The sequence below is a fragment of the Sminthopsis crassicaudata genome, chromosome 2 (genome assembly GCF_048593235.1).
Source record: "Sminthopsis crassicaudata isolate SCR6 chromosome 2, ASM4859323v1, whole genome shotgun sequence".
In the NCBI taxonomy this organism is placed as follows: Eukaryota; Metazoa; Chordata; class Mammalia; order Dasyuromorphia; family Dasyuridae; genus Sminthopsis; species Sminthopsis crassicaudata.
The window spans coordinates 534,690,109-534,706,416 of NC_133618.1; positions in this window are offsets into that span (position 1 = coordinate 534,690,109).

Consider the following 16,308-nt stretch of genomic DNA (forward strand, 5'->3'; position numbering starts at 1 on the left):
AAATTGCTCTCCAGAATGGCCGGATTTTTTCACAATTCCACCAACAATGTATTAGTGTTCCAGTTTTCCCACATCCCCTCCAACATTCATCATTATTTGTTCCTGTCATCTTAGCCAATCTGACAGGTGTGTAGTGGTATCTCAGAGTTGTCTTAATTTGCATTTCTCTGATCAGTAGTGATTTGGAACACTCTTTCATATGAGTGGATATAGTTTCAATTTCATCATCTGAGAGTTGTCTGTTCATATCCTTTGACCATTTATCAATTGGAGAATAATTTGATTTCTCATAAATTAGGGTCAATTCTCTGTATATTTTGGAGATGAGGCCTTTATCAGAACCTTTAACTGTAAAATGTTTTCCCAATTTGTTACTTCCTTTCTAATCTTGTTTGCATTAGTTTTGTTTGTACAGAAACTTTTTAGTTTGATGTAATCAAAATCTTCTATTTTGTGATCAATAATGATTTCTAGTTCTCCTCTAGTCATAAATTCCTTCCTCCTCCACAGGTCTGAGAGGTAGACTATTCTCTGTTCCTCTAATCTATTTATGATCTCATTCTTTATGCCTAAGTCATGGACCCATTTTGATCTTATCTTGGAATATGGTGTTAAGTGTGGATCCATATCTAATTTCTGCCATGAAAGTTGGTTCTATTAGCTGTATTATCTCCATTTTCCAAAGAAGGAAGATTCAATGATTTACCAATCATGCAACATTTGGGGAATGTCAGAGGTAAGATTGAAATCCAGATTTTCTGGACTTTAGGTCCCACCCTCTCTCTGTCTCAAATTTTCCTGCAGCATGTTGCCTCTTCCTTCATTTTCTAAGACCTTATTAATAATGAAATGGGGAGGGAGAGAACAACCTGGGTTCAAATCCCGGTTTAAACCCAGTCTGTGGAATTTGACCAGTGGAATTTTAGTTTAACAAATATTTATTACATATCTGGGATCAGACTCAGAGGAGTCTCAGTGGTTGCCATGGAAAACATGAGGATAACTGTGGGAGAGAGTTCTGCAACTAAAAGGAATTCTAAAAGGGCTGGAGATCTGGCCTGGGCCACCTTCAAATGACTGGGATCTTTTTTTTTTTGTTTGTTTTGTTTTGTTTTCTGAGGCAATTGGAGTTAAGTGACTTGCCCAAGGTCACACAGTCAGGAAGTGTTAAGTGTCTGAGGTCAGATTTGAACTCAGGTCCTCCTGATATCAGGGCTAGTGCTCTATTCACTGTACCACCTAGCTGCTCCTATTTTTTCTTTCTTTCTTTCTTTTTTTTTTTTTTTTTTATGACTGGGCATTTTTGAAAAGTCTATTTGAGCAGACCAAAGGAGTGCCATGTATTGAGATAACTCTTTGCCTAGCTTCATTATTTCTTTATTACAGTATGCACCCAAAAATTTGCCTCTTATTGACTTCTTCTTGCCTTCTTGTCAGTGGATCAGTAGAAAGAATTTTGAGTTGTAAGTCCCAGGATATGAGTTCAGATGTTACTTCTTGACATTTGAGACCTGTCATTATGCCTTATGAGGAGGTTAAAAGATGATTTCTGAGTCATCTTTTTGCTTGAGATCTATGAACCTTTCATTTCCTGAATTCAACTCATTTGCCTCTTTATTCCTTCCATACCATCCTTGACAAGCTCTTTTCACCTCACCTCACCTCACCAAGCCTACTTTTCAGGTTGCAGAGGATTCAACCAGCACCCTTGATGGCCCTGAAGGAACAGTATACCTACTATGTTCAAGGCAATAAACCAAAGAAATTGTACAATAATTATGACATTCCTGTCCTGATCCTATCTAGTTATGTGACAGGGAAAAGTCACTTAAACTTCTAGTGCTCCAGGCCACTCTGTAAGGCTGCAAATAGTGGTTTACTAGAGTCAGTAGTTACAATTTCAGTGTAAGCCAAATCAAGACTTAATTGCTTTTTTGATTATCTAGATTGTTAGAATGTGATAGAGAAAATGTTAAAGATACAAGTTAAACTTAAAAGTGTGTCTTGTACATCTTTTTTCCTTCTTGAAAACTGGTTGTTAAATATTTACCAGTACACTCTTGGCTATAAGTTATTTACATATGAGTAGTTAATATACATTGGTGAGATTCTAGACTAGACATTTCCCCACACTGGTAAAATTATAAATCAAGACGACATTATCCAAACCTTCCCCCCCCCCCCCAATATTCAAAAGTTATTGCTCCTCTAACTTAAAGCAATCCCTGAGGTATAATATATACCAAAAGGGCAATGTCAGCTGGGTTATGACGCCAAGAAGATTTGTTAATCTTGTTCTTGACTCTTCATGACCTCATTTGAGGTTTTTCTTGGCAAAGATACTGGAGTGATTTGTCATTTCCTTCTCTAGCTCAGTTTACAGATGAGGAAACTGAGGCAAATTGGATTAAGTAACTTGCCCAGGGTACATAGCTAGTAAGTGTCTGAGGACAGATTTGAACTCATGAAGATGAGTCATCCTGCCTCCAGACTTAGCACTCTATCCCCCTCACTACTTAGTTATAAAAAAAACAAGGACAACTAAGCCAGGGAAAATAGCTGGTGGGAATTCTTCCTCTCCTTTATTACAGACACAGAGAAATAGAATATTCATTCTCCCCTTCTACCTCCCCTCCTCAGGTTTCCTGTTGCCCTTCTTGCTCCCTTGGTGGCTGGTCTTGATGTTCATATCAACATGATTATATCTGTATTCAAAATGGGTGGGCAGATCAGGGTACAGGACAGGATTTACTTCAGTTTTCTGCATATATCTTCAGCGTTGTATGGATGGCAGTTTGGTATTGTGAAAAGTGCAATAATGTTAGTCAAAAGATTTTAGTTTATAATCCTTATTCTATTCATTTTATCTCTTTAATTTTTAGCAAGTTTTTTTTTTTTTAATTTTTATAGAACTCAGTTTCCTCATTTGTAAAATGCAGGATTTAGACTCAATGACTTCTAAAACTATTTCTAGCTTTAAGTCTAGAATCTTAATTTCCTGGACCCAAAGTCCCCTGGATTCAGTCCTATTTTCAATAATTCTGTGATACCTCAAACAGAGTAGAGATTATTAAAAGCATTTTTAGAGCTAAAGAAACTGAGATGTTGGAAAGAAATGTATTCCTAAGTCTATGATGGCTGGATTTTAATGGTCTAAGATACCAGGGTGGGTTTTCTTCTAGTCCAGCTCTTTGGAAATGGAGAAATAAGGAGATAACAAATTCACATTTATTTCATGTTTTAAGGTTTATGAAGTACTTCAGAGTTTCACCTCTTTCAATAACAAGACTGTCTCCACTTCCTAGAAGAGTTTAGCTAGAATATAAATAATAAATAAAGGGATCTGGCCTGCCATCCCTGAGGTGTCTAAGATCTAGGCCTCAGTCATAGAAACCCAGACTTCTGTTCCCTGAGGACACAGAATATGTAACATTCTTGTATTTAGTTAAAAGAAGGGTAAATCTATATTGAGAAGGTACAACTCCTAACTAAGACTGGGATTTGAGAGGAGGTGGTAACCAAGGGATAAATGGGAAGAAACATGGAAGCCACAATTTAGAATTTTGAGAATGATAGTGAAATATGCCTAAATTCTGAGCATCTTGCTTTGTTATATTCATCCCTACTTCCTCCAAGGCTCCATTGCATGAATTTTTTCTCATGGCAACATGGTACAGTGGAAAAAAGGCCAAATTTAGCATCAGAATATTTGAACCCAAATGTTGACTTTGTCCCTTATTTCCCCAATGACTTTGGATAAGTCATTTTATCTCTCTAAGATTCTCTTTCCTTATCTATATAGTGAGCTGTTTGGACCTAGAAAGGCTCTAACATTCCTTATAACTCTAAATCTCATCCATGCTTTTCCTAAATCCTCTATAAATAATCTACCCAATATGTTGAAGGATTTCTACTTGTTCTTCTAATATTTTGTGTGGGCTGTCTGTTATCCCTCATTCTCCCTAAATGATTGAACCACTTCCTTTTCCAGATATTTATACGAACATATATATATATACATATATATATGTATATATATATATATATATATATATATATGTATATATATATATATATATATATATTCTTCTACCCATTCACTTTTGGAACCAATTCATTGACTTAATCTTTAGCACCTGCTTAAGACATATTTATTGATGGAGTAACTAGAAAGTCTGTCCTTCCAAGTACATATTATAATGTGGGTAAAAATGTGGTTTTCATTCACTTGGATTTTTGAAGTATAAATGATCAGGACAATCTCTTTCAAAGGATAATTGTTTTTATTGAGAAGGCTTCATTAAGTTCTAGGATTTGGGCCTCAGGATTTTAAAAAGCTCAGTAACTCTTGTTTGTGTCCAGTAATTGATCTATGGCCAAGAACCTGAGGATCTTCTGCTCTACCCAAGAGAAGATGATGACAGCTTTTGGTTTGGGGGAACTCCTGACCAATTAAGCCAAAACTTTGACATTTTCAGCAAATGAGTTTACTAGAAAAAAGACAAGTTTAGGAACTCAGAGCTGGATGCAAATTCTGGGTGGCAATTTGTAGTAGAGGAAATAAAGTGGCTGTCCAAAGTCACACAGAAGCAGAGCTAGAACTGGTACCTCTGTCTGTTTTCTCCTAGCCCAGTGTTCCTCTCACTGGGCCATTCTGTATCCCAATTTTGACATTTCTTCCCTTCACTGGTCCTCCAACTTGACATTGTCAGGGTTCTATTTCTAACCATTATAGATGCTGTCCAAACACTGGTTATTTGGAGGCAAGGGGAGTGAATATGGCAAAGAGAAGAGGTAATGGCCTATATGTGTTTCTTCATATTATAGAGCCGATGACATAGCAAGGAGAGGAAGGGGACATTGGCCTTCTCTGAGTCTCAGCCAATAGTCACAAAAGTTCAGGTACACAATCCCCTGGGATGGGGGGGGGGGGGGGGAACGACACTCAGAAGAAAGATTAGGAATGGGCCAGCTGCATTGTTAGCACCCAGCTGACTACACAGCTGCAGCCTTATTTAAATGGAAGATATTTATTTAAATAGCAGAGACAATGAGCTCATCTTGACGAAATGTCTCCTGTCTATATAACAGTTCCTTTCCTCCTTTCTCCTTTCCCTTAGTTGTTGTTCAAGTCATCTTTCTGACTTGCCTGACGCTTTGTGACCCCATTTGGAGTTTTCTTGCTAAAGATACTGGTGATTTGGCATTTCTTTCTCCAGCTCATCTTACAGGTGAGAAAACAGAGGCAAACAAGGTTAAATGACTTGCCCAACTAGTAAGTGAGTGAGGCCAGATTTGAACTCAGGAAGTTGGCTTCTAGACTCCAGGCCTGGCACTCTGTCTGCAAGCCACTCCATATCTTTTTCTGAACCCTCCTCTGACTCCTTTTCTCCACCTTCCTCTCTCAGACTCCCCTGTCTTTTTCCCTCCTCCCCTTGATCAGAGTGCATTCCAGACATTAATCAGTCCCCAGGGGCCATATCCCTAGCTCTCTCTCTCTTCTCTTTTCCTAGGCAGAGCAGAAGAATTGGGGTGGGGACAAAGCATCAGCCCTGCTCAGGCAAGCATAAGGTGTTCATCCAGTTCCCCAGAGAAGCTGGCAGTCCCAAAAGACACTAGAGTAGGTTACTCCCAGCAGGAGTATAGGATCAGAGGCTTTGGCCTGAGGCTCAGGATGAGAAGATACTACTTCTACTAGAACTAGTACTACTACTACTAATGAGGATGATATTCGTAATAGCACTTTCAGGTTTTCCAGGTGCTTTCTTGACAATAATCCTGTGAGGTGGCTAGTGCACATTATTATTATTTCCATTTTAAAGATGAGAAAATGGCTCATAGACATGAAAAGACTTGACCATGAACACGTAGACAGCAAATATTAGAGCCAAGATTCAAGACAAGATCTCCTGACTCCAAGAGTAAAGGAACTTTCAAAGGAAAGGAAAATACTACCCCAACCCCTGGGGAATTTCCTGTCTGGACAAACACACATAAGTCTAATGAATACATAGCATGTAAATAGTACAAAGTACTATAGCCAGTATGCTTGGAGATTAGTATGTACAGTAAGATGGAACTGCGAATACAATGTCTGTCTTGGTTTCTTTATTAGAGGAAGAGTCCAAGTACTTTATATTGTATATACTTTATATTTGATCAGTGACACACTCCGCAAAGTAGGAACTTAAAGATTATCACAATTATCAATGTAATAATTAACCATAACTCTAGAGGACCAGTGATGAAGCAACTACTCACCTCTTGAAAGAAAGATGATGGACCTAAGATAAATAAGGAAACATATTTTTTGACACTGCCAATGGTTTGGGTTTTGTTTTTGCTTGACTATGACATTAGTTACAAAGGCTTTGTTTTTCTTTCTTATTTTTTTTTCTTTGTAACTAGGGGTAAGAATAGGAGAGAGATATGAATTAGAGGCATAATATCCCAAGAAGTAAAAGTTTTGGTTTTTTTTTAATTAAAGAAGAGAACAGAATAAATTAGATAAATTTCAAAGCAACATATCGAATTGATTATATATTTTTAAAGAAAAGAAAGTTATACATAATGGAGATATATAATTTCATGTACAATCCTTTTCTGTTCTACTCCAGATTTGGAAATGCTTATTTTATTTGGTGTTTGTTCATTTCAGATTAAAAAAAAAAAAAAAAAGAATATCAAAAGGGCCTTAGAAATTATCTAGTCCAGTGTTTCCCAAACTAATTTGTAAAGTGGGCATGACAGGGTACATAAGCCAGAAGCCAAGTTTCACTAGGACAGAAGACAATCTGAAAAGGAGATGGATGTTTGTGGAAGCCAAGTCAGGACTATATCATGTCTCATCTTTCGCTTCTGCCTCTAGTCTCACATTATGCCAATCCATCTTTCATACCACTGATAAAGTGCAAGTCAGACCAAGAAACTCCAGTGGTTTCTTATTCCTCGTGAGATGAAGGGGAAACTCCTCCACTGCCGAGCCTTTCCAACCTAGCCCCACCCTACCTTTTTCATTGTTCCTCAGTCTAGCCAGATTGGCTTTCGTGCTGTCCAATCTTTAAGCTGGCTGTTGCCCATGTATAGGATGAAATCACTCCTCATCTCTCCCTCACCCACTTAGAATCTCTTCTTTCCTGAGTAATTTAGTTCACATTAAACTTTCTTTTCCCTGATTCCATCCCAGCCATTATCCCAAGTACTTTGTGTTTATTTTGTATAGTCATATTTTATACATTATCTCCCCATACTCCACTGCTTCTAATAGAATATAAGCTCATTGAGGGCAAGGCTATTTCATTTTTGTCTCTGTATTCCTGGTGCTTTGTATAAAGTAAGTATTCAATAATTGATTCCGTTTGCTTATTATTATTATTATTATTATTATTAGCAATTTTGAGAGACAGGCTAGGACAGAAAAAATGGATTGCATTTAGAAACTGGACACATGGTTCATATACTATCCCAGGTATGACCATGGAAAATGATTTCATCTCTCAGCCTCAATTTCCTCATCTGTAAAAGAATACTGCTAGTTTCTAGCTATCTAACAGAATTTTATGAGGAATATGCTTTATAAAACTTAGAGAAGTTTCTAAATGTAACTTTATTGGTTTGAGGAAGATGGGGAAAGTGAGCAAGGAGTATTATATGGCTCCTGCTATTTAGTATCTGAAGTAACTTCAGCTCTCTGGACCTCAAAGGAAGGGCTGAATTGGACAATCTCTCATATTCCTTCTAACTCTCAATCATAGGATGGGAAGGTGCTCTGAAATCCCCAGAGATCAATACAGTTTGGGGAAAGGAGGGTGGTCATTGCCCACTGCCTATACAATCCTTTCCAGCACAGGCTGAACCAGAATAAAATGTAATTGGAACAGGGCAGCTAGACTGCATAGTGGATAGAACCCTGAGTTAGGAGAATATGAATTCAAATCTTATCTCAGACACTTAACACTTACTAGCTATGTGACCCTGAGCAAGTCATTTAGCACCAACAGCCTCTTAAAAAAAAAAATAATAATGGATTTAATCCCAATTGTTTAAAAAAAAAAAAGCAATTGGAAAATATTTAATGAAATAAATAAAAATACAACACAACACAGATAATGGTAATTTGTGATTTTCTAAGTCAAATAGCCATTGAGGTCCCTTTGCATAAGAGTTTAACATCACTGGCATATTATGATATATGGACTTACGAAATTAGCAAGTTTTACCTGTGACTCCTTATTGATGCCTTTGCATCTTTTTCTGGGATCACCATTCCTCAAGCAGGCCCAGTCATGATGCTCGCTTCACCCCAGTTTAGCTGGTTTTCTGGACAGCTCCCCCTTTTCCCCAACTCCCCCTCTTATATTGTGTTTATCCCTATTAGAATGAAGGATCCCTAAGATAAAGGACTGCCTCGTTTTCTTGCATTTATGTCTACAGCTCTTGGCACATCGCCTGACTTAATAAATCTTCTATCTATATTTTAAACTATAGCTTTATCATCTAACTTTCATCTGTCTCTATCTACTCCACCTTAAGGCTCTTAGGAGCCTTAATATTAAAGTCAGAGGATTAGACTAAATGACCTCTAAGGTATTTTCAGATTCTACTTCTTTACCTCAAGGAGAGTATCCTGGCATGAAAATCAGGAGGGATGATTGGAAATAAAAGCTATCTTTGGGCCTCTTTCCCTAGCACTAGTGCTGGTCGAGGAAGGCTCCATGGGGATGACAAGTAAATGTCATCTGGGAAAAATAAACCTTTGAGAAAGCCCCTCGGCAGGGACATCAGATGCCCCTCTGGGCACTCAGAGGCTGGCTCGGAAACTTGAGTGGAAACCAGTCTTAATGAAAGGAGAAAGTGAGACCATGTGGAGGAGGTTCTGGCTCCCTGGGGTCTAGGTCTCACCTCAGGGGAAGCCCCAGCATGAGTGTGCTGGAAGGAAACATCCCAGAGCTCTTCTGTGGCTAATTATCTGCTGGAGGATTTTTTTTCTTTTTCCTTTTTCTTTTTTCCATCCTCTGTATGTTTTGGACAAATTCATAACACCAGACTCAGTGCCATAATGGGGAAAGTCTCATCCCTGAGCTGTTCTAGCCAGCTATGGAGGTCCAAGTCATACAAAAACTTAGGCCCTTGGGACTCCCTATACCTTTGGGAAAGGACTCAAAAGGCAAAGTCCCTTAGTATTGTTCCCTTACACATACATTTTCTCTCTCCCCATCCCTCCCACTCCCTCTCCCTTTGCTTTTCTTCTTCTTCTTCTTCTTCTTCTTCTTCTTCTTCTTCTTCTTCTTCTTCTTCTTCTTCTTCTTCTTCTTCTTCTTCTTCTTCTTCTTCTTCTTCTTCTTCTTCTTCTTCTCTCTCTCTCTCTCTCTCTGTCTCTCTGTCTCTCCTCTCTCTGTCTCTCTTTCTCTCTCTCTGTCTCTCCTCTCTCTCTCTCTCTCTCTCTCTCTCTCTCTCTCTCTCTCTCTCTCTCTCTCTCTCTGCTTCTCTCTTTCTCTCTGTTTCTCTCTCTCCTTCCCTCCTCTGTCTCTTGATCTCCCCTGCCCTCTCAATTTGTTATTTTGTGATTTCACCAGTGTTGGAAGTCCCCTGTAAGGAACTTTCAGTGGAGATCTATACCTGCTCTGTAACTTGCAGTACTGAGAGGTAGAATGTACTTATCCAGTGCTGCACAACCAGTGTGCATTAGAGATGAGATTAAAGACAAAGTCTCTAGGGTTCTAAGTCCAGCTCTCTATCAATATGCCAAGTTACATCTTGACCTCTTTTTCCGTAGTTCTACTCTCCTTCCCTCAACTTAATCCTCTAGGTCTACTCTACCGGATGAATAGGGAACTTTTACTTCTTTCTCACTTGGTCCCTGGGCAGATTGGTTGTCAGTTACAAGAAGGTAATGGCTGAATGATCAGGGTTCTGGAAGTTTAGAAGATTGAATTACAGAGGCAAGTAAGACCTTGTCTTCACCCTAGAAACTAACTGAGCTAATTCTCAACCCAAAGAGGGACTGGTATCTCATTGCCTGTTTCAATTTCTTTCTTTTTTCAAGTTTTATCCCTTTTTTTTTTTTTTTTTTTTTTTTAATCTAAGAGGTCTGACTTCTCTGCCCCACTCCTATTGATCTCTCTCCTCAGTAGGGCACCCGGAATACTTCAGAATTAGTGCTGGAAGAGAGTTTAAGGATATTCTAGATATTAAACTTATCTGCATAAATGTGTGTCATCTCCATGATTTATAGGATTTAGAGCCAGAAAACCATCTAGATCATAGTTATCATCTCATCCAACCTCAAGGAGGTTAAGTTACCCACTTGTCTCATCCTCTCCAACCTAAGCAGGGAAGATTATCCCAGTCCTCTCAAAAAAGGGGAGGAGGAGAAGTGATCCTGGAGAAAATCATAAAGAAAAAGTAAAACAAGTTCTATGCAAATCAATGAAACTGGCTAAGACCAAAAGTTTATGATGCTAAATGTCACTTTGACTCTAAGTGGTCCTGTACCACTCCTTGCTTTGACCCAGAAGACTGCCTCCTTTGTGGTCCAATAGATACATACACTTCTGTATCTTTCTCATTTCCTTGTGTTCCATAGTGTCATTATTTGCTCTTCTAAGGTATTAGCAGAAAGAGTATTACCTAGAAAATTAAAAGCCCTTAATTCAAATTCCAACTATGACACTTATTTCTTAGGCAAACAGGGCAGCTAAGTGGTGTAGTGAATAGAGCACCAGCCCTGAATTCGGGAGAACTTGAGTTCAAATCTGATCTCAGACACTTAACACTTCCTAGTTGTGTGACCTTGGGCAAGTCACTTAACCCCAGCCTCAGGGGGGAAAAAAAAAAAGAAGAAGAAAAAAAAAAACAACTTGTTCAAACACTGAGTAGCAGAATTGGGATTCAAGTCCATGTTCTGTGCCTCATAACCCAGGGCCATTTCTTTTTCCTTTTATAATTTTTTTTTCAATTAACAAGCATTTCTTTTCTATTCCTCCTATCCCACCTAGTTGAAAAAGAAAAAGAAAAACATGATAAACACACATAATCAATCAAAACAAAAGCCTACATTGTCCATGTCCAAAAATATATGTCCCCCTCTTCTTCTTGAACCCATCACTTTTCTCTCAAGAGGTTGGTAACATGTTTCATCACCAGTCCTCTGCACTTGTGGTTGGTCATTGCAATGACCAGAGTTTTTAAGTGGCTTACGTAGCTATTTTTATTTATAATATTGTTATTGTACAAATTCTTTTTTTGGTTTTGCTCACTTCACTCAGTTTACAGTTCAAACAACTCACCTCCGGTCTATCTGAACCCACCCCTTTCACAAGAGCAGCTAAATGATACTGTGGATAGAGTGCCTGCCTTGGAGTCAAGAAAGCCTGGGTTCAAGTTGAGTCTTAGATGCTTACTAGCTGTGTGACCCTGGACAAGTTACATAACCACATTTACTTCAGTTTCCTTGTCTGTAAAATAAGCTGGAAGAGGAAATGGTAAACAGTTCAGTATTTTTGCCAACAAAATCCTAAACAGAGCATGAAGAACACAACACACATATTTACACATTCACATATAAATCCTTTTCATCAGTTTTTAAAATGATATAATAGTATTCCATTCTATTTATAATCACAATTTGTTAGTCCCCCAAATGATAGATTCCTTTGATTTCCAGTTTATCCAGTGCCTTTTCCAATCACTGCAATTAACTCTCCCTTCACCTCATCAGGCTTCATTTTTTTTTTTTTTTTTTTTTTGTCATGAGTAAAAAAAGGGAGTGGAATAGATGAGCTCAAAATTGTCTTCCAACTTCATGAATCTTTGTTTAATTGTTTCAAGCATTCCAATCTTGTCTCCCTGACTAGATAAGTAAGTTCCTCAAGGGAAGAAAGAGAAAAATCTTCTTTTCTTACATTCTTCCTCCTTTCCCTCCTCTCCCCTCTCCCCCAGAGCCCAGCAAATAGCACAACACATAGTAGTCATTCAATAAAGATTCCTTTAGCAGAATTTCTTTATCTTGCCAAGGGCCAAGGACGTAAAGAAAACTGTTCAATTTCTGTAGGATCTGGCTTGTTTTACATATTCTTGTTTTAATGGAATATTCCTTTGGAATATAGTAACTATGAAGCACTCTTTACCATGAAAGCAGTTTAATGCAGTTAGAAAGAATGCACTGTAATTTAGAGTCAGGCAGAGTTGGGTTCCAAAATGTGCTAGCTATGTGACTTTGAATAAATTGTTTAACCTCTCTGATACTGTTTTCTCATATGCAAAATGAGGTTAAGAATATCCTTAGCATTTACCTCTCAAGGACAGAATGAGGATCAAGTGAGATACTTCATTCATTAGGCTCTTCATCTTCAATAAAATAAAATAATTCTGTTTATTGAATGACTACTATATATCCTGCTATTTGCTAGGGTCTGGGGTTAGGGAAGGGGAGGAGAGGAAGAATGTAAGGAAAGAGATTCTTAAAGCTTGTATATATGTCAGTGTAATAAAATACAGTATATGTTAATTAAGCACTTATATGCCAGACACTGTACTGAGCTCTAGGGATACAAAGAAAGGCAAAAACAGAGTCCTCTTTCCCAGAAGGAGCTAACTAAAAGTGAGATAACATGAAATCAATTATGTACATACAAGATCTACAGTGTAAATGAGAGGTTGTTGTTTGTCCTTCATTCTCTAAAAAGATCAATGACATTGGGACCTAGGAGGGTGATGTCTTGACTTGTTAGGGAATTGGATTTAATGAAGGAGAGATATGCAGAGTCATCAGTCTCACTCTCTCCTCAGTAGTCACGGGGTTCAGTGGCAAGTCCTAGGTCAAGATAACTGTTGATGCAGATGCAGTAGGAGACTTTGACCATTTTAAGCCGAGGTCTATTTCTATTTCAAGAAATCATAAATAAAACCACATGAGATAAAAGAGTTAATTGACTCAGTTAAAAAAAAAAAAAAACACAATAAACTAGTAGAGAAGGAAAAAAAAATCTAGTCCCCAAATCCCAAGCAATTAAAAAAAAAAAATGCTCCCTAACATGAATAGAGGGAGGGGAGGAAGAGAAGGAGAAATGAGAGGTAATCCCAGAGGAAAGGTACTAGTCAGAGAGGGGAGGGGGTGTGAGTCAGGTATAGCTTCTTGCAAAAGGCAGGTGTCTTGAAGAAAGCCAGGAGTGAGATAGGGAGGGAGAACATTTCAGTTGTGGGGGACAGCTAGTGAAAAGCTTTGACCTCATGCCTCTGTGGGGAGATGGAGCACAGTGTGGGAGTAACATCCAGGAGGCCCATGTCACTGAACCACCGAGTATGTGGAAGATTGTCAAGTGTAAGTAACTGGAAAGGTAAGAGGGAGCCAGATTGTGAAGGGTTTTCAGAGCCAAACAGGGTTTAATTTTGGATCCTGGAGGTAACAGGGAGCCACTGGATTTTATTAATGTCAAGCATGTAAGATTCATGCTTCACAAAGATAGAAATAGAGAAAATAGACTTTGAAAATAGATTTTTTAATGATAATCACTGAATTCGATTCAATTAAACAATAAATTTTTGTTATGTGGAAGCAAGGAAGGTCAAATCTTATAATGGATAGAGAGTAGCCTTAAAGTTAGGAGAATTTAACTGACACAAAGTGTCTCTCTGACCTCCGAGAACTCAAGATAGCTCTCTAAGATTCTAAATTGCAGAAAATGTGGCAACTTACATTTGAAGGAGTTTCTTCTCCAGGGAGTTCCTATCCTAAAGAAATCACAAGTTCAGTAGGAGGTACTGTACTGAAGATACAAAGAGAGATACTATGTAAAGGATCTTACTTGCAAAGATGTACACCAGCGCTTATGATAGGAGAGAGCTCAAATAACGTGGGAGTGTATACAGAGAATGGGCAAAGAGCTAGAAAAAAATCTGAAGAGGGAGAGATCATTAAGCTGGGGAATTAGGAGAGGCTCTGTGGAGGAGGTAAAGGGTGAGCCCAAGCATCTGGGAAGGAAGGAATTTCACCAAATAGATAAGGAGGTTGAATTAGGGATACTTCTCCACCCATCTCAGCAAGCTGACTTGGCTATGCTTTGTTTATGTCCCTGTCTCAGGAAAGAAAGACATCTGGAATGGGCCATAGCCAGGGCTAGCAGGAGACTGAGGGGTAAGGGATGGGCTGTGAACAAAGGCAGAGACAGCAGAAAGCATGGAACAGAGAGTAGTCCTATTTGGCTGGAAAGGGGAATATGAGATAGGAAGTATTAAGAGATAAAACTGAAAATATAATCTGAAGCCAAATTGAAGGCCTTGAATGTCAGTTCCAAAAGATCCTACTTTATTTTTTCACCATTGAATTGCCACTGAAGATTTGTTTATTTGTTTTGGGACACTGAAGATTTTTGAGTAGATAAATGATTGAGTAATTGAGTCAAATAAGAAGTATGTTAGGAAGATTGCATGAACAATTTGGAAAAAAAAATAGAATGAGAATAAGGAGAACTGTAAAGTGTCTATTATCATAGTCTAGATAAGAGATTGAATTGGTGGGACTTAGCATCTGAATGTGGTAGGCAAAGGAAGAATCAGAGATGAATTGGCAATAGATATCTCATCTTCCAATCTCAAAGACATAATCCGTTCTTAATTCAAACCAATTCAATCCAATAAACACAATAAAAGCATCTACTATATTCCTGGCATAGTATTAAGCACTAAGGACACGATTAAAGAAAAAGGAGACAACCCAAGCTCTCCAGGATTTTATAATCTAATTGGGGGGAGGAAGAGATAAGGAACAAAAGGAGGCAAAAAACATAGATGGGGAGAAGAGACTAGTGGGTATAACAGCATGAATGGGAGCATCTTGTTCCAAGGAACTGCAACTGTAGAGTGGAGTGAACCAAGAGTCCGACTTCTGCCCTCCTTAAAAAAGGGCTTTGGGAGGAGTCTGGTACTCCAGCTCTCAAGTCCTCCCATCAGAGGAGAAAGAAGGCTGAAGATGGTGTCAATCAAGACTTGAGTTAGCAGCTAGGTGGAGAGATTAGAAGTTATCAACTGATAAGAAATGACTAAAGGGGATGGTTTCAAAAAAAATGTTAAAAACTATATGAATTAATGGAAAGTGAAGTGAGAAGAAATTGGAGATCATTTGTGCATTGGTAACAATGGAATAATGTGAAAGATTTGGCTACTCTAATTATGTTTGGTCATTTTTGGCTTTGTTCCACTTTTTTGTGACAGCTTTTGGGAGTTTTGTGGCAAAGATACTTGAGTGGTTTGCCGTTTCTTTCTCTGGGTCATTTTATAGATGAGGAAACAGGGTTAAGGGACTTATTCAGGATCACACAACTAGTAAGTGTCTGAAGTCAGATCTGAATTCAGATCTACCTGACTGTAGGTAGGCCAGGTGTATCCATTGCATCCCCTAGCTGCCCTCCTGTAATCTAGACAATGATCCAAAACAATTCCAAAGCACTCATAATGAATGCTATGCACCTCTAGAAAGAGAACAGAACTCTGATTGCAAACTGAAGCATAATTTTCTCACTTTTTTTTTTTTTTTTTTTTTTTTTTTTTTTGCTTTTTTGGTAACATGTCTAACAGAAATAGGTTTTGCATGATTTCACATGTCTAACTACTATATTATGTGCCTTCTCAGTGGATGTTAGAGGGAGAAGAAGGGAGGGAGAGAATTTAAAACTCAAAATTTAAAAAGCAAATAATGCTTAAAATAAATATTTTTTTAAGTGATGAGTTAATCCTGGGTGGGGTGGGTATCTTGTTATGAGGAATTAAGCAGGAAGGGCAGTAGATGTCAAGTGGAATGAGCTGAATGTCTATGATTTCCTTACCCTCTCTCTCTACAAATGAACCTGGGCCTCAATTCAATAAAAATTAAGTGACTTTATAAGTCTCACAACAAGGTTGTGGCAGATTTTTGACTATAGCCTGGAGTCTCCTGAGACCCAGATTTGGATTCTGCCATTTCTAGATCCTTGCTGCCTGCCCAACTTGGGTTTTACTCAAAGTAGTGAGGGTTCTAGATTGAAGAAAACCATAGGAGCATTGCCTCCTAGCTTTGCTTTTTCGCAAATTCCATTTCACTGATGCAATTTTGGGCCTACTTCCTCCTCAAAACCACAGAAAGCCACTAACATAACCTGGGTTTATGTGAACTTCCTCTTTTCTAACTTACCCTTCTCTTTCTCATCACCTTACCATTTTCTCTCTCCTCTCTTTTTTCTTTTCTTTTTTTTTTTTATTTTTTCTTCTCTCTCTTTCCCTCCTTTTCTCTCCTCTTCTCCTTTTTTCTTCTTTTCCTCCTCCTCCTCTTCTTCT